The sequence below is a fragment of the Sus scrofa genome, chromosome 1, assembly GCF_000003025.6.
Source record: "Sus scrofa isolate TJ Tabasco breed Duroc chromosome 1, Sscrofa11.1, whole genome shotgun sequence".
Lineage (NCBI taxonomy): Eukaryota > Metazoa > Chordata > Mammalia > Artiodactyla > Suidae > Sus > Sus scrofa.
Genome location: NC_010443.5, coordinates 219,307,805 through 219,327,106, shown reverse-complemented (window position 1 = coordinate 219,327,106; position 19,302 = coordinate 219,307,805). Strand labels below are relative to the sequence as shown.

General features: G+C 38.2%; 1 long non-coding RNA gene across 7 annotated transcripts in view; it reads right to left on the bottom strand.

The window, feature by feature from the left end:
- Positions 1–19,302, bottom strand: part of LOC100737021 — a 90,357-nt gene that overhangs the window by 58,559 nt on the left and 12,496 nt on the right. For all 7 annotated transcript variants that reach the window (XR_001306492.2, XR_001306493.2, XR_001306491.2 and 4 more), the window contains exon 3: positions 7,948–8,117. This is a non-coding gene — a long non-coding RNA (uncharacterized LOC100737021). The remainder of the gene's footprint in view (positions 1–7,947; positions 8,118–19,302) is intronic.

Below are 19,302 nucleotides of genomic sequence, written 5' to 3'. Positions count from 1 at the left end.
GCTTCAACTTATATCAGTTTTAGACAGATTTCTCAAAATGTGTTGTTTGCAACTTATAGGTTTATATGAACAAATGGTTCCATGGTCAGATGACTTTGGAAATACCTGATTAAAGGAAGCTCAATGCTTCTTCACTGTAAGACATGGCAAAGCCTTCAATATTCCAACATGCATCAGGAGTAGCTAAAAGAGGGATAGCATGTGTGGTATTTTCCAGATTTCTTTAGCCACAGAATATTTTTCCTTGGTATATATTGAAAGGCTAGTGATGCCAGAGATATGATTTGGGCAATGCTGCTGGGAGATGGGGTCTACAGGGCAAATCTTTAGAAACTGCTACCTTCGTTAAGTCCTGAGAGGCATTGTCTATGAGTTGGTTAAGTAGGCCCTGTGGTGCAAACCTAAATGTAGCCTTAGGGCATATCACCAGATAGTTTGAAATGCTGCTGAGTCCACTGTTCCTGAGTTCTCCATCACAATTGCTATCTTGCATGAAAAGCCTACTGATCTAGGAGAGAGGGCACTTGTGTTCTTGAGCTGATCATGTTGTTTCTCTGATTATCAAGTTTCCCTCCATCAAAAGGAGCATGTTAGACCATGTGAGAACAGGTAGAATGTGGTCATTGCCAAAGAGTCCAATACTATTATTGCCCTTCAACTGCAGCCTTTGATCAAAGCAATTTTCATTAATGCAAGGATGAGCAAGTTACACTGAGCTTTGGTGACACGATACATGAACTAATAACATTCAGGCTTTTTTGAAAAATGTGTTCATCTTCCACTTTCTGTAAAAGACCACTTGGTATAACATAACCAAACTAACATGTCTACCAATGTGCAAACAATCCCCTAAGATATCTGGCACCAGTTTGGCTGCCCCCAAACCTTTATATGTTTTAAGCATCCTCACCCTGACAAAACAATTTTAAGAGAATTAAATGCCAAGATTTGCAATGGTTCTGCCAAAGCTTCACCCACAGGACAATCTAGACGGAAAGCTTATTTCCCTGAAAGGCTTTTTTTCCCAGGGACAGAGAGATCCAAATAAAGAGGAAAATAACTGGACAAATTCATTTATCATCAAAATGTAACAGTATAAACTGCAATTTATGGAATAAATTTAGCCAAATTTACTAATTCTCAAGGTTCAACATTCTTGGCCATGTAATAAAACTTTCCTTTTTTATCTTTATCCCCAAGATGAATATTTTCAAGCTTTATTAATAAAAATCCTTACTCCTTGAAATTTACTTTGACCTTACATTCTCCTAAATTGAATCAGCTGAAATGTCTGAGAAAATATGAGGTTCTCTTCACATCCCTGCATCCAACCTCTGTGAAAAAGATAATGGTCTTCTTGTGGCAAGGGGAACAAGAATATTAAAGGGCACATGGTGCAGCAGGGGGAAAACCCAGCAAGGGCATCAGAAGACCGAGAGTCTAGCCAGTCTTTAGACAGCTGTTGCTATGAGTTGAATTGTGTCCCTCCACCAAATTTATATGTTGGAGTCCCAACCCCAGTATCTTACAATGAGACTTTCTTTTGGAGTTGGGTCTTCATGAAGGTAATCAGGTTAAAATGAAGTCATGGTGGTGGGCCCTCCTCCAATACAACTAGAGGACTTAGAAGAACAGGAAATTTGGACAAAGACACACATAGGTGGGAATAAGATGGGAAAAGACACAGGAGAAGATGGCCAATGACAAACCAAGGAGAGAGAAGGCCTGGAGCAGACCTTTCCCTTTTAGCCCTCAGAAGGAACCAAATCAGCCAACACCTTGCTCTTGACTTCTAGCCTCCAGAACTAAGAGAGAGAAATTTCAGTTGTTTAACCACTCAGTTTGTGGCACTTTGTTTCAGAGCCCTAACAAAGCATGCAGCTGTGTTCATGGCTAAGTCTTCTAATATCTCTGGGTCTCAGTTTCTTCATCCATAGCATTAGGGGGTAAGTGACCTTTGACATTGCTTTTATGTCTAATGGCTAATGATCAAGGATGAAGATAGCCTCTCACCATTCTCCTGAGATGTAAACATGCACCATCTTCTGAGAAAAGCTTTCCCCTTTGTCTGTAAATCAATGGATTACAGACAAGCTGACACCATCTTTGATAATCACATCTGGCCATCCTAATTCATTTTTCAGTAATAACTTTGGGAAGCAAAGTAAGGAAGAAAGGAGGCTCAAAGTAATTCTGATGAAAGGTTATAAACTTAGAAGTTTATATCTTTCTACAAGAAGTTCATCATTTGAAAAAACACTGGCTTATACGGAGGTGCTAGGGTGGGTTCTGATGAAAAGACAAAAACAAATGCGAATTTCTTGACATGGTTCCCTTTCCCTTTATAGAGGAAGAACCTCTGTAAAGTAAACAATAAAAGCACTTATTTTATGCTCTCTTCACAACCCATCTCTGTATTCTCTCTCCCCTTCCTTCTGCTCTCCTCCCAACCCTCTCGTTCTAATGTATATTATGAAAGAAAATATGTTTCAGGCACAACAACTGAACTTCTGAGTGCTACTATCCTGTTCTATCTCACCAATAAACCAGTTAATAACAATGACTTTTGCAACATTTATCAACCTCTTATCAGCATGTATCATCTTGGTATAAATCCCATGCTATTAATGTAACTTCCAAACCTGGAATATAGTATTAATGCCAGAATCATAAATGGTAAGAAGAGCATTTTGGCAACTGAAATTGCAATTCTAAATGCTATAAAACATAACTGATGTCCTAATTCCCCTTCTCTTTACCTCACTGAATGTATGCTCTCCTGCCAAAGAAAATACAAAGATAAGCATTCTACTCTATGATATGATTTTATCATTGCTAAGAAGCAATGAGAGGGTGACCTTCTTAAGAAGCAGCTGGCTATAGTCTATTTATATAGTAGCATCAACTATATTAAAACAAAAGTCAACATACTTGGCAAGCGTCAATCCCACTTTTAAATGGACAGTGCTTATATTAGTCAGGGTCCCACTAAGATGGAATAATCGAATCAGGATAATTCAAGGGTTTGTCCACTAAGGAATGTTTTATACAGGTGTACTCAGAGTGAAATAAAACCACAAAGGATTGTGGGCAATAAATGGGGTTAGGAGGTAAACCACTGCTGCTAACTCTAGGCACAAGGAAAGGAGGAGAAGGAGGGGTTAACAGTCTCTAGAAAAATAAAGCCCTGTAGAGAAGTTCCGGTTGTGGTTCAGCAGGTTGAGAACGCAACCTAATAATATCCATGAGGCTGTGGATTCAATCCCTGGCCTCATTCAGTGGGTTAAGGATCTGGCGTTGCCACAAGCTGTGGTGTAAGTCTCAGATGTGGCTTGGATCTGGTGTTGCTATGGCTGTGGTATAGGTCTGTAGCTGCAGTTTCAAATTCTGATTCGACCCCTAGCCTGGGTATTTCCCTATGCTGCAGATACAGCCCTAAAAATTAAAAAAAAAAAAAAAAAAGAAGAAAGAAAGGAAGGAAGGAAAGGAGGTAGGAAGGAAGGAAAAAAGAGAAAGCCCTGTAGACAAGACTGCCTTTAAAAGAGTGGCAGTGTTTCCCCTAGGGACGTTGTCCAAGGTGTCCCCACAAGGAGGGAGTAAGGGAAATAAATACCCTCCCTCCCTTCAGTTTCTTGCCGGGGCTCCTCACTGGTCAAATCCAACCAGAGTTAGAACAGGGTGCCCAGTGATGTGGTCCATACAGGTCAGCCTCTAAAGACCTGGGTGAGTACATCTGGAGTGGCAATTGGATGATACACAACAGAGTGCTACATAGCCCAACCAATTCACTGAAATATTTGCAAGTTTTGTAAGAGCAGAAAATCTGTTCCTGTTCACCACTTTATCCTCAATTATGTTGTTCCAACACCAATCAATTTTCCACTTTGACACCAACTGAATGTCCAATAATTGAATTCTGAGCGATGTTAACTACCCAGAGTTAGCACAGACCCCACAAGTTAAGAGCTCGGTTCCACTTTCAACACCAGCCACAAAGAGATCCCCAGACAACCTTTGCCTGTGCCCAGGTGATTATAAATCCCGTAACCCTAACTCAGGGTCAGTCTTTTGCTAGAGCAACTCACAACTCAGGAAAGCTCTCTACTTTCTATTACAGTTTTATTTTAAAGAATCCAACTCAGGAACAGCCAAATGGAAGAGATGCAAAGGGAAAGATACAGGGGAATGCAGAGCACTGAGTTTCCATGCCCTTTTCTAGTTCACCACTTCCAGCACATCAGTGTGTTCACCAGTCTGGAAGCTTCATGACATAGGCCTGATCTACTAAATCACTGGCCACTGGTGATTAAACTCGATCTCCAGTCCCTCTCTCCTCCCCAGAGGTTAGAGTAGGACTAAAGTCCCACTCCTCTAATCACATGGTTGGTCCTTCTGGGGATCAGCCCTCATCCTGAAGCTTTGTAAGTACCCCATCTCTAATCATCTCATTAGCATATAAGGAGCACTCTGATCACTGGAAACCCCAAGGGTTTCAGGAGTTCTGTGCCAGGAACTAGGGCAAAGACCAAATACATCTTTTTATTATGCCACAACAGCACCTTGTACCACAACGTCTCACTTAATATTTGCTAACAAACGATGTCTCCAGTGGGTCACTCCAGAGTTCTTTCTCCTTTTCTTCCTTCCTTTTGAAGGATTACTAGATTTTTTTAAGCCAAAACTATACATGGATTTAAGCTTCTTCTTCCCCTCTAGCTAGCTAATCTATAGAAGACAAAGTCTGACTGGCTTCCAGAATCCTAGGGCATTTCACACCTCAGACATCTCAACCACAGGGAGATGTAAAGGAGAAACATTCACAAAGATTTTTGAGAAATGGAACCTCAACTATTGATAGGCAATCTGCTCCTGTCTCCTCAGAGTTGTACCCCCTCTTGTCACCTTTACAAGCCACAGATCCTGTTGGCCTTCATTAAAGTAGAAAGATAGGACTGGATGGCTATTTTTGCTTATAGAATATGTTGCCCTGAATGCTACCAAAACGACTTTATATTCTGGCTAGTTCCTCAACGATATGAGACCCACTTTATACTTTTAAAGTTCCAAGGTGATGACCATTTTACATATCATAGGGAAAGCTGGATCTCTACCAAGAAAAAAATCAAAACCAGGGATAAAGAAAATGCAGAATGTAGGGATATTCTAAATCCATTAACAGAAAAAAAAAAAAGAAAGAAACTAATCAGGTCCATTCAGGGTTGATATGCCTTGAAAATATGATGTTAAACTGGTATGCAATTCCAGTTTAAGTGAGGGAGGCATGAAGAGTGTTGAAGTTTTTTAGTCCATCAGCAAATCTAGCTAACAATCTGATGGACTCTCAAACTTCTCTACAGTAATAGCCTTCTAATATTAACAAAAATGAACAAGCTCCGTGACCAAACCCTGAAGTTTCAAACTAAATAATTATCTAACAGCTTAATCAGGTTGTTTTGGAGAATATTTTTAGCCTGCTCACACACCCTTGGCTCACTTTTCTGTGCAAGTAGGAGAGCAAAAGATACAAAGGAGATTCCTGAATTTCCTCAGCTGTGTCCTCTCTAGCCACTGCATCCTCTGTGCATGTGATACCTCCTTTGATCAGCAGCACACAACAGCATTATTTCAGGTTACTGATCAGAAAATGCATCCAAGAAGAAATTGTGATCAATTGCAAGAGCTTACTAGAGACACCTGATATGGGAAAGAAATGCCCAAGGCAGTTGTTCTAAACCTAGTTGATCATTCTAAATGACTTATGGGGGAAGGGAAGAAGGGAACAACCAGAGGTCATTTGAAAGAAAGACAGTGAGAGAGAATTGAGTGGATATCTGGACCCACCCAAGATATATGAATCATATGTAGAGGTGGGGACCAGGTATCTTTTTTAAGCCACATTGACCTACCCACCCCACCCTCACTGGCCACACTGTACAATAGAAGCAACATTAATTTTCCTTTCTAAACAATACTCACTTGGATTGGTTACACTGGAATTACATGGGGAACTTGGATTAGTTACATTTCAATTACATGTGCAGATGTATATTCCACACTCCCTACCCACCCACTCATGCCACCATTCTGACCAACCTTAAGTGGTGGCACCACTATGCATTGCACAAGGGCTCTCTAGGTCATTTTGACCCTCCCTTGCTCCATTTATCCTCCCCCATTCCCCACTGAGAGCCACTAAACGCTAGTTCTCTATTACATTCAATTACTACAAAGAAATATATTTGGGTCACACACATCTTAATTCCCTGCTGACATACCTTAATGGAATTAATATTTAACAATACACATTTGACTTAGATCAGAAATGCTTGATAAGGGTTATCTCCTTGAATTTTACATTGTTAGATCTTCTAGAAAATCAAATTCAATCATCTGATATGTTACTCAACATCCATTACATAGACCTTCACAAAATGCTATGTCTAACAAGAGGGGGTACTCCAGCAGAACGTGTCTGTGTCTTTCTAACAGACAGTGATAATGAGATACCACAAAGCATTTGCCCTGCTGCCTCAGCTACTAGAAAATAAGTATTTTTTTTTTTAAGCAGTAACTATACATATTGGTGAGGATCCTTAGAAATGGCTTGTAAGGCAATGCTATCTCTTAGAACTTTCTGTGATGCTCTAGAAATGTTCTCCCTCTACTCTGTCCAAGTCATTAGCCAGTAGGCACATACGATGAGTGAGCACTTTAAATGTGATTAGGGTGATGGAGGAGTGAATTCTAAATATTATCTGATTTCAACTCATATAAATTTAAAGACCACATGCGGCTAGTGGCTATATGGAACAGCATGATTCTAAGAACACTTTTTATATTTAGAGGTAATACATATGCATAAGTAAGATGACACAAAAATGCTGCAGCAGTTTCAACTTAGGAACAAATGCTATGTGTAAATTGTTAGAATGTCATTGGCTTTCGGTAGATTATTCAAAAGGACTTGTGTATTTCCAGGGTTAACTAAAGAAATTTGGCTGCTGTCAATAAAAAACAAGCTCAGATCCTCTCTCTGATGCAACCTGATTTAACTGGATGTGCCTCCTGGCCTGGGCTGTTACTGCTGGAACTGCTGGGACCTGATGGTACAAAAGCTGGCCTTCCTCTGAGTAGGGCCACCATAACCCATCTGATGGGCAGGGTGGTGACATTTACTCTCCCTCAGCTAGGGACCCTCCCCCATTGCAACCTCACCTGGTAAAGGGAGGGCCAGTAGGTGGCTTTAAGGCTTTGTTCATTCACACCTGGAGGGCATGTTCTCTTTCCAGGAAGGGCCCGGTGGGTTTGTAGGGTTTCTTAGCCTAGGTATATTGACTTTTCAGGACCTATAATTTTGTGTTGTGGGGACTTTGCTGTGCAGTGAAGGATTTTTAGCAGCATTCCTGGCCTCTAGCCATTAGAAGCCAGTAGCATTCCCCCAACCCTCCAGTAGTGCCAACCAAATATTTCTTCAGACATTGTCAAATATCCCCTGAGCAGCAAAATCATGCCTGGTTGAGAACCACTAATCTAGACAGGAAATTATTGGAATATGGGCTACTTAAAAAGGAAGAAAAATCTCAGTTTTTTACTTTATTTTTTTAAAATCCCTAGTACCTAGCAGATGCCTGGTATGTGATATACACTCAATTAAGCACTACTTGAATGAATGAATAATTATTCAATGAATAATGAATGATTTTTTTTAACTTATTAAATATCTCCCCCATTGCCTAGCCTAGTATAAGATTCAATCAACAGATATTTTCTGGTTGGATGATATTCTTATAGGTTAAAAAATAAGTAGGAATTCCTACTAATGATTATTTCTAAGGAAGAAAAATAATGGGAAAACTGTCTTTTTTTCGTACTTTAATGTATGTAAAGCAATTTCCTGGCCTGTTAGGGATTTTAGTAAACAGTTTAAGTCTAAAAATATAGTCTTACCAGTTCCAAAATAAGCTCCATACTTGTCTGTGCATGAGGAAGCCAGACTCCATCGCCACTTGATCTGTCTCTTCAATGAAGTTGGTCCGGGTGCTGAGGTAGGTAGGATCCCTTCCTCACTGACTGGTGGAACCAGTCAATGCCAGCACCAGAAAAGCTCCCAGGAACCCCTGCATGAGGGAAACAGATGGCTCAGGTCAGTTTGAAGTTCTGGAACCTTTAAGCCAAGTTTGCCAGCATGTGATGCTTTTATCTCATCTCTCACCATCAAATACCGGAAAATAAGCTGACTATCTAATTAAAACTAAACCTTTGCACCTAACATGTAACAGACGTTTTGCCTCCACAAACACATCCCATAAAACTTCAAAGAGAAATTAGTCATTCCCAGAGTTCTCACTGTGGCTCAACAGTAATGAACCCAACCAGTATCCATGAGGATGAGGGTTCGATCCCTGGCCTTTCTTAGTCGGTTAAAGATTAAGTGTTACTGTGAGCTGTGGTGTAGGTCGCAGACACAGCTCCATCTGTCACTGCTGGGGCTGTTGCATGGACCAGCAGCTGCAACTCTAATTTGTCCCCTAGCCTGGGAACTTCCATATGCCACAGCTGCAGCCCTAAAAAGACAAACAAACCAACAAACGGCATTCCCACCATGTACAGATTCGAACCAGTGACAATGACACGTAGCATAGTCTGCCCTTTACTGTTGACCTAAACAGTGTATGATAGTTTAAGGTTCTTGAAAAAGATTTTTTATTTAACAGGAAATATCACTAAGTTCCATATTGCTGGCTGAACATTTAAAGAACAGCTGTATCAAACAACCAAAATCATTAAGTCATGCTGCTCTTTTATTAAGGACAAGGTCAGCGCATTTATTGTGATTAAAAAGGAAAAAGAAGAAAGAGCAGCTGGTTGTAAAAACCCTCTCTTTCCTTAGAGCAGGGACATATTAGAATCACCTGGGCAGCTTTTTAATGTCCCAAGGGTCAGGCCACACACCAGACAAATTATATCAGAATCTTGAGGTAGTACTTGGGCATTGCAAATTCTTTGAAGTAAATGTTTTATTTCAGAACAGTTTTAGATTGACAAAGAATGCCAAGATAGTGGAGATTTCCCATATTCTGAATGCTAGTTTCCCCAGTTATTAACATCTTAGTATGGTACATGTGTTACAATTACGGAGCCAATATTGATACACTATTATTAGCTAAAGGTCACACTTTTTTCATATTCCCTCAGTTCTTCCCTAACTTCTTTTTTTGTATTCCAAGATCCTATTTAGGATTTACATTTAGTCATCATGTCTCCTTAGGCTCTTCTTGGCTCTAACAGTTTCACAGACTTCTTTTGTTTTTGATAACCTTGATGGTCTTGAGGAGTAATGATCAGATGTTTTGGAGGGTGTCCCTCAATTGGGATTTGTCTGCTGTTCTTCTCATGATTCCACTGGGGTTATGTGCTTGGGGAAGAAAACCACAGTGGTAAAGCCATTCTCATCATATTAGATCAAGGGTACACATATCAACATGACTTCATTACAGATGCTGACCCTAATTATTTGGCTAAGAGACTGTTGTCAGGTTGGTTTCAAGTTGCTCTTTGCTCTCCTTTCTCATAGTCTACTCTTTCAAAAGAAGTCATTATGTTCAACCCACCTTTAAGAAATAGGGAATTATATTCCACTTCCCTGAGTCATTATGTTCAACCCACCTTTAACATAAAATATATAGAATTCTTTGATATGGAAAATGCATCTATTGTCATCCATTTATTTACTCAAAAATCGATTCATATCACTATGGACTCATTTTCTTTATTTTTCTACCTTGGGTTTCAATTATATACTACTTCATTTATTCTGTTGCTCACAAAATAAGTGTGGCAGCTTTGGCCATTGGGAGCTCTTTCAGGTGGCTGTATCCCTCTGACATCCCCATCACAGGTGTTGCTGTTTTTTTGGGCACTTTCTTACTTTTTGGCACTATAAGATGTTCCACGTTCATCTTGTATATTTTCTACCCTAGTCCTAATATCAGCCATTTATCCAAGTTCTGGTTCCTTTGGCTGGAGAATAATATGAGAAACTAAGATCTAGGAGATAGGTGTACTCTTTGCTCCTAAGGTGTTACTGCCTCTAGGCCCTCCCTTGTTGACAGAACAAGGGCGTATATGTGTGTGATTAATAACCCATGTATACACATATAGCTATGACTTCTATATGTAACCATCTGTATCTGTACTAAGCTAACATGAATCCATATTGATGTCGCCAACTCTAATCTGTTCCACATGGATGATTCCAACCTCTTCCTTTTACTTATCTGTTAAATTCCTACCAAATTTGGCTCCCACTACTGCCCATCCATTTACTTAATTGTTGAGTTTCAGTTTGCATACATAGTGGTATGAAAGGTGTTAACCTGTGTCACCCTAGGAAACAGCTTTATCAACTAGAGTGCTTATATACATTTCCTTTTGCCTTTAGTCTTACAGACTCCACTCATTTCTGAAGCTATTTAGATCAGTATCATTTTTTTCACCTTTCAATGTGGTTGTTTAACACATTCATAATACAGTTATATTCATTTGTCACAATTCTGCATTTCACCTTGGTATTCCCAACACACTAAATGATTTTTTAAATTTGCATATATTAAGATTCCCTTTTTGTTCTATAAAGTTCTATGGGCTTCTGACAAATGCATTTCATGTATGTATCCACCATTACAGTTATCATACAGAATAGTTTCAACTCTCTTAAATAACCAACCCCCCCACTTTGCTTATTTCAACACTTTCACTTTCCCTAAGTCCCTGGAAACCACTGATCTTTCTACCAACTCTATAGTTTTACCTTTTCCAGACTGTTATATAATTTGAATCATATAATATGCTACCTTTTTATACTGGCTTCTTTCACTTAGCAACTTGCATTTAAAATTATTCAGGTCTTTTTGTAGTTTGATACTCATTTCTTTTACTGCTGAATAATATTCCACTGTTCAGGTGTACCAGATTTTGTTTATCTACTCACTTACTGAAGGACATTTTGGTTGCTTCCAGTTTTGGAAATTATGAATCAGGTTGGTATAAATATTCACATGCTGGTTTTTTTTATATGGATACAGTTTTCAAATCAATAAACACGTTTGACCATTGGATAGTATAACTACATCTAGCTTTATAAGAAACGGCCAAACTCTCCTCCAAAATATACTGTTCTGCATTCACACCAGCAATGAGTGAGACTTCCTTGTAGCTCTATATCCTTGTCAGCAGTGTATGTTGTCAGCTTTTTTTTTTTTTAATATTAGCCATTTTAAAAGGCATATAGTATCATCTCACTATTATTATAAATTGCAATTCCTTAATAACAAATGATGTTGAATTTCTTTGCATGTGAGAATTTGCCATCTCTGTATATTATTTGTTTAAATGTCTGTTCAGATCTTTTGACTATTTTAAAAAATGACTATTTCTTTGTTGTTCAGTTTTAAGAGTTCTTTGTATATGTTGGACATAAGCCCTTTATCAGATATGTGTTTGCAAATATTTTCTTGCAGTCTGTGGCTTGTCCTTTGACTCTCTTAATAGTGTCTTTCACAAAATAGAATTTAATTTTAATAAAATCCAATTTATCAAATTTTTTTAATAAATCATGCTTTGGATCATATATCTAAAACCACATGATCAAACCCAATGTCATATACAATATAGTATAGGAGAAAGTTACAGGTTTATAGCTTTGTATATTACATTTACATCTATTATCCATTATAAGTTCATTTTTATAAAAGTGTAAGGTCTGGGTCTACATCCACTTTTACTTATGGATTTCCAATTGTCTGAGCATCTTTCTCTTCTGAGTTGCCTTTGTTCCTTTGTCGAAGACATGGTGACTTTATTTGTGTGGGTCTATTTCTTGACTCTCTGGTTCCACTGGTCTATGTCTCTATTCTTTCCCAATGAACACCATCTTGATCAGTGAAGCTTTACAACAAGTCTTGAAATTGGGTAGTGTGACTCCTCCAACCTTGTTCATTTTGAATATCATGCTGAGCATTTGCTAATTTTTTTTGAAGCTTCCCAAATGATTCCAATGTGTATCCAAGGGTAATAATCACTGCCTTGGAGGCAGCTGGGAATAGAAACAAGAATATGGATTTTAAAGTCAAGCAATCTTTTGTTCAAACTCTTGGTCTGTAGACAAGTCAGTTGAAATCTTGGGGTTTCTGTTTCCTATTCAGGGAATGGGAGATTAAAATACTTACTGGCTGATCACAGCACAAGAACAGATAATTTAAAATTTTGTATTGAGGAGTTGCCATTGTGGATCAGCAGAAACAAATCTGATGAAGATCCATGAGGATGCAGGTTTTATCCCTGGCCTTGCTTAGTGGGTTATGGATCCAGCATTGCCATGAGCTGTGGTGTAGGCTGCAGTCATGGCTTGGATCTGGCATTGCTGTGGCTGTGGTGGAGGCTGGCAGATACAGCTCCAATTTGACCCCTCGCCTGGGAACCTCCATATGCTGTGGGTGTGGCCCTAAAAAGACAAAAAAAAGTAAAAAAATAAAAAATAAAAACAAAAATTTTTATTGAAACATAAAAGACCTTAAACTGCCAAAACAATTTTGAAAAGAAGAACATAACTGGAGAAATCATGCCCCTTAACTTCAGACTATACTACAAAGCTAGAGTAATCAAAACAGTATGCTACTGGCACAAAACAGATACATAGATCAAAGGAACATAATAGAGAGCCTAGAAATAATCCCACACACATGATCAATTAATCCATGAAAAATAAGACAAGAATACACTATAGAATAAGGCAGTCTCTTCAATAAGTGTTGCTGGGAAAACTTGACGTCCAATATGTAAAAGAATGAAATTAGAACATTTTCTCACACTACAAATAAAAATAAGTTCAAAATGGGTTAAAGTCCTAAATGTAAGCGCTGATACCATAAAAAATCCTAGAAGAAAACATAGGCAGAACACTCTATGACGTAATTGTAGCAATGTTTCTTTTTTTTTTTTTTTTTTGCTCCTAAGGAAAAGGAAACAAAAACAAAAATAAGCAAATGGGACCTAATGAAACTTAAAAGCTTTTGCAGAGTAAAGAAAACCACAAAATGAAAAGACAGGCTACCGAATGGGCGAAAATATTTGCAAATGATATAACAAATGAGGGGTTAATATTCAAAATATGTAAACAGCTCATACAACACAATATCAAAGAAGCAAACGACCCGATTAAAAAAGTGGCAGAAGACTTAAATAGATGACCACAAATAACAAATGTTGGTGAGAATGTGGAAAAAAAGGAACCCTCGTACACTCTTGGTGGTAATGTAAACTCTACAGCCACAGCAGAAAACAACATGGAATTTCCTCAAAATATGAAAACAAAAACTATCGTATGATCTAACAATATCTGAAGAAAATTAAAACAGTAATTCAAAATGATCACAGAACTAGAACAAATAATCCAAAAATTTATATGGAACCACAAAAGACCCAGAATTGTCAAAGCAATTCTGAGGAACAAAAACCAAGCAGGAGGCATAACTCTCCCAGACTTCAGGCAATATTACAAAGCTACAGTAATTAAGACAGTGTGGTACTGGTACCAAAAGAGACATACAGACTACTGCAACAGAATACAGAACACAGAAATAAACCCAGACACCAATTAATCTGTGACAAAGGAGGCAGGAATATAAAATGGGAAAAAGACAGTCTTTTCAGTAAGTATTGCTGGGAAACCTGGACAGCTGCATGCAAATCAGTGAAACTAGAACATACCCTCACACCAGGCACAAAAATAAACTCAAAATGGCTGAAAGACTTAAATATAAGATAAGACACCATCAAATGCCTGGAAGACAACATGGCAAAACATTCTCTGACATCAACCTTACAAATGTTTCCTCAGGTCTCCCAAAGCAACAGAAATAAAAGCAAAAATAAACCAATGGGACCTCATCAAACTGACAAGCTTTTGCACAGCAAAGGAAACCAAAAAGAAAACAAAAAGATAACTTACAGAATGGGAGAATATAGTTTCAAATGATGCTGCTGACAAGGGCTTATTCTCTAGAATATACAAACAACTTATATAACTCTACAGCAAAAAAGCCAACAACCCAATGGAAAAATGGGCAAAAGACCTGAATAGGTGTTTCTTCAAGGAGGATGTACAGATGACCAACAAGCACATGAAAAAATGCTCAACATCCCTGATTACTAGAGAAATGCAAATCAAAACTACCACAAGATACCACCTCACACCAGTCAGAATGGCCATCATTCATGAGTCCACAAATAAAAAATGCTGGAGGGAGTGAGGAGAAAAGGGAACCCTGCTGCACTGTTGGGGGGAATGTAAGCTGGTACAACCAATATGGAGAATAGTATGGAGTTACCTTAGAAATCTATACATAGAACTACCATACAAACCAGCAATCCCACTCTTGGGCATATATCCAGACAAAACTTTCCTTAAAAGCCACACATGCACCTGCATGTTCATTGTGGCACTATTCACAATAGCCAAGACATGGAAACACCCAAGTGTCCATCAAGAGATGATTGGATTAGGAAGATGTGGTATATACACACAATGGAATACTACTCAGCCATAAAAAAGAACAAAATAATGCCATTTGTAGCAACATGGATGGAACTAGAGACTCTCATACTAAGTGAAGTAAGTCAGAAAGAGAAAGACAAATACCATATGATATCACATATCTGGAATCTAATATATGGCTCAAGTGAACCTTTCCACCAAAAAGAAAATTATGGACTTGGAGAATAGAGTTGTGGTTGCCAAGGGGAGGGGGAAGGAGTGGGGTGGAATGGGAGCTTGGGGTTAATGGATGCCAACTATTGCCTTTGGAATGGCTTAGCAATGAGATCCTGCTTTGTAGCACTGGGAACTATGTCTAGTCACTTGTGATAGAGTATGATAATGTGAGAAAAAATAATGTGTCCATGTATGTGTAACTGGGTCACCATGATGTACAGTAGAAAAAAAATTGTATTGGGGAAATAGCAATAAAAAATGATACATGCACCCCAATATTCACAGCAACATGATTTACAAAAGCCAAAATATGGAAGCAATCTAAGTATCCATCAAGAGATGAATGGAAAAGGGTGTTGTGATATATACAAATATAATGGAATACTACTCAGTCATAAAAAAGAATTTGCCATTTATAAGAACAAGATGGATTTGAAGGGTATTATGCTTTGTGAAATAAGTCAGAGACAGACAAATATTGTATGCTATCACTTATATATGTAATCTAAAAAAATAAAACAAATGAATAAATATAATAAATAAAAACAGACTCACAGAAAGAACAAACTACTGATTATCAGTGGGGAGAAGAGGAGAGGGGCAATATGGGGCATGAGATTAAGAGGTATAAATTACGTAAAAATTGAAAAAGCTAGAAGTATATATTATGTAGCACAGGGAATATAGTCAATATTTTATAATACCTATACTTAGAGTATAATCTATAAAAATTTTTAATCACTGTTGTATATTTGAAACTAACAATACTGTAAATCAACTATATTTCAATTAAAATAAAATAAAATAGTTACTAGCAGGTTTTTTGTAAAAGCAAAGTTTGGGGAGTTCCCACTCTGGTGCAAAGGATTAGAGGTGTCTTTGGAATGTTGGGGCTCAGGTTTCACTGTGGCCTGGAACAGTGTGTTAAGGATGCAGTGTTGCCACAACTATGGCATAGATCACAACTGTGGTTAGGATCTGATCCCTGTCCTGGGAACTTCATATGCTGCAGGGCAGCAAAAAAAAAGTTTAAACTATCCTAGAATAGGGTTGAGCGTGTAGCAACTGACCAGTCAAAATGAGTTCCTTTTCCTCCATTTTAAATGCTTTATTGACTATTCTGATGGTGGAATCTTCCAATATTACGAAGGATTGGCATAGTTATTATTATGAAATATCTCCTAATAGATGCATAAACATGCAGGATGAGTTATAATCTAGAGTTTTGCTTCTCATGGAACCTGGCAGCCTAGAATAAAGAAATAAGCCTATTTGCAAATTTTTTTCGAAGGGAGTGATTCATGTTGAAACCACACGGAATTAATACTGGTCATTTTTTAACTATTAAGGGAGTGGATGAGAATTTACTAACTGCATGGAAACAAGAATAAGTAGCAAATAGTACATGTGATTTTAAAAGGTGGGTGAAGAAAATGATGTGTTTTGTGTTTTTTTTTTAAACAAGGAAAAGAAGAAAATGACCAGGTAGCAACAATGGATCAATTTATGACTATAGCTTTGTACTTTAAAACATTCGATACATTGTTTTAGTACCACTTTACTAAGTGGTATTATTAGGTAAAAAGCATAAGCAGTTTAACGATTTTGGTATAAATGTCTTCCTGTTTTCCAAAAACCCATGCTTCATTCTATAGAGTAAAAAAACACAGATACAGCCAAATCAAGTAAGCAAATAATAGCAATATAACTAAAAGCTAGAAAAGATGAAAAGAGGGTAAAATAAAAGGTCTACATTTATCAAATACCTTTTTCTCCAGACACACTAGGAATTATACCCATTTAAATTAATTAATCCTTATGACAAAGTTATACCATTTTCACTTTATAGATAAGAACTAAGGTCACAGAAAAACTAAATTGCCACAGAGCATACAGTTCACATGGCAGAGCCAGAAAGCCAAGTATGCCTCAAATCCTAAAAGTTTCTTTCCATCTCAAAAATCACTGTACCACAATGCTTTGACTCTTTAATTTCAGAAAAGGAGAAAGAGAATAGGAAAAATTTTAATTTCCCAAAAATATTGCCTATATTCTTATGCATTTTATAAACTGAATCCTAAATTTTGCTTATTTTGTTGTATGGATAGTCTAAGAATTCCTTTAGCAGTTCTGAAAGGAAAGAAATATCTTTCATTTCTTGAAAGACACAGACAGGTGCATTTTCACCACAACCTCCGTAAGACAGTAACCACCCTCTTGCATCTCCCCAGAGCCCTCCATCATTCCTACTTGTAAAAGATCTGCCAGCCCAGCAACAGTGGCAATAATGAGATCCAGCCACCATATAACAGATGCTGCTGACTCACAGGAGGGGGGGACCAGGTCCAGATGTGACTCTCCCTCTTGCGGCAACATTAAACCCAACCAAATCCTTGACAATAAAACTGACAACAAATTTCACAGAAAGGAAAATGTCAAGGGGTCAGAAGTGGTCACAGAAACCACTATAGAACCCAATTAAAATTGGGGATTTTCCAGCTTATCCATGACAGGTATTTTTGTGTACTTTCCCCCTCATGTCCTCAAGGAGAGATGATGAGATATGAACCAAAAGAAGGAAACATAACTCTAAGAAAGGAACTTACAGAATATATGGCAGTAGGTACAAAGCAATATAGGAGTAATTAGAGATACTCTAAGTGCAACTTCTGCCTGGACATGGAAACAAGCTGTTTTCAGCTACCTTGGAGGCTGCACAAGGACCAAATCCACTTCAGGGGGAATGTATTTTTGAAAAGAATTGTTCTTTCAGAAAAATTTCCAAGTGGGAAACACAATGGAAGAACAGAAGGACTTGAACACACCTCCTCTCTCAAAAACACTAAAATCACATTTAACTGCTGAAAAACCACTGACAAAAAAAGACCAAAACCTATTAGAGAAAAAAAAAAAAAAAAAAAAAGATGTTCTATATCCAAAGACAAAGAAGAAGCCACAATGAGGTGACGACCCAAAAACTGAAAAATAATTATATCAAAGAAGTTCTCCCACACGAGATAAGTTTCTAAGCCTCACATCAGGCTCCCCAGGCTGGGGGTCTGCAATTTGGAGGGGGAGCATTGGCTTTGAACGACAGCAAGGCTTCAGTGCAAGAGCTCCGTAGGACTTAGGGAAACAGAGACTCCATTCCTGTAGGGCACACACAAGATGTTGTGAACACTGGGACCCAAGGCAAAAGCAGCAATTTCATAGGATCCAGGGCCAGCCCTACCTGCTGGTCTAGAGGGTCTCCTGGGAGGCAAGGAGTGACTGTGGGTCACTGTGGGGACAAGGACACTGGTGGCCTTTCCAGGGAGTATACATTGGCATGAGCTCTCCTGAAGCTTCCATCTTAACAGCTAGACCTGACCACACCCAACTGCCTATAGGCTCCAGTGTGGGATGCCTCAGGCCAAATGACCAACAGGGCAGAAACACAGTCCCACCCATCAGCAGATGGCTTCTTAAAATCTTCCTGAGCCCACAGCCATCTCTAAATATACCCCTTGACATGGCCCTTCCCACCAGAGGGAAAGACCCAGTCTATCCACCAGTGCATAGGTACCAGTCCCTCCTACTAGGAAACCTGAATAAGACTCTGACCAGTCTCACCCACCAGAGGGCAGACATCAGAACCAAGAAGAAATACAATCCTGGGGTCTGTGGAAGAGAGACTGCAAACACAGAAAGTCAGACAGAATGAGACAGCAGAAGAATATTTTCCAGGTGAAAGTACAAGATAAGGCCCCAAAAGAACAACTAATTGAAGTAGAAATAGGTAATCTATCTGAAAAAGAATTCAGACTCATGATAGTAAAGGTGATTCAAGATCTTAGAAAAAGAATATAGGCACAGACTGAAGAGATATAAGAAATATTTAACAAAGAGCTAAAAGATATAAAGAACGAATAGAGATGAACAATACAATAACCAAAATGAAAAATAGACTAGAAGAAACAAATAGTTAATGAAAACTAAAGACATAGAGAAAATACTAAAAGCAACTAGGGAAAAGCAACAAATAACATGCCAGGGAATCCCCATGAAACTATCGGGCTAGTTTTTCAGTAGAAACTCTGAAGGCCAGAAAGGAGTGGCATGATATACTTAAAGTGAGGAAAATGAAAAACCTATAACCAAGAAAACTACCCAACAAGGTTCTCATTCAGACTTGATGGAGATTTAAAGACTTTTATCAACAAGAAAAGTTGAGAGAATTCAATACTACCAAACCAGATTTATGCTAAAGGAATCTAAGTGGAAAAGAAAAAGCAATAACTAAGAACAAAAAAAATTACAAAATGAGAATCCTCAGTGCTAAAGACAAGCATGCAGTAAAAGTAGGAACTCATCCATGTGCAAATATGATATCAAGACCAGAAATCACTAGAAAAAGGATAGAAAAACAAACAAAACCCAGCATTAGTAGAAGGAAAGAATTCATAAAGATCAGAGCAGAAATAAGTGAAATAGAGATGAAGAAACAATGGAAAAGATCAATGAAACTAAAATCTGGTTTTTTGCAAAGATAA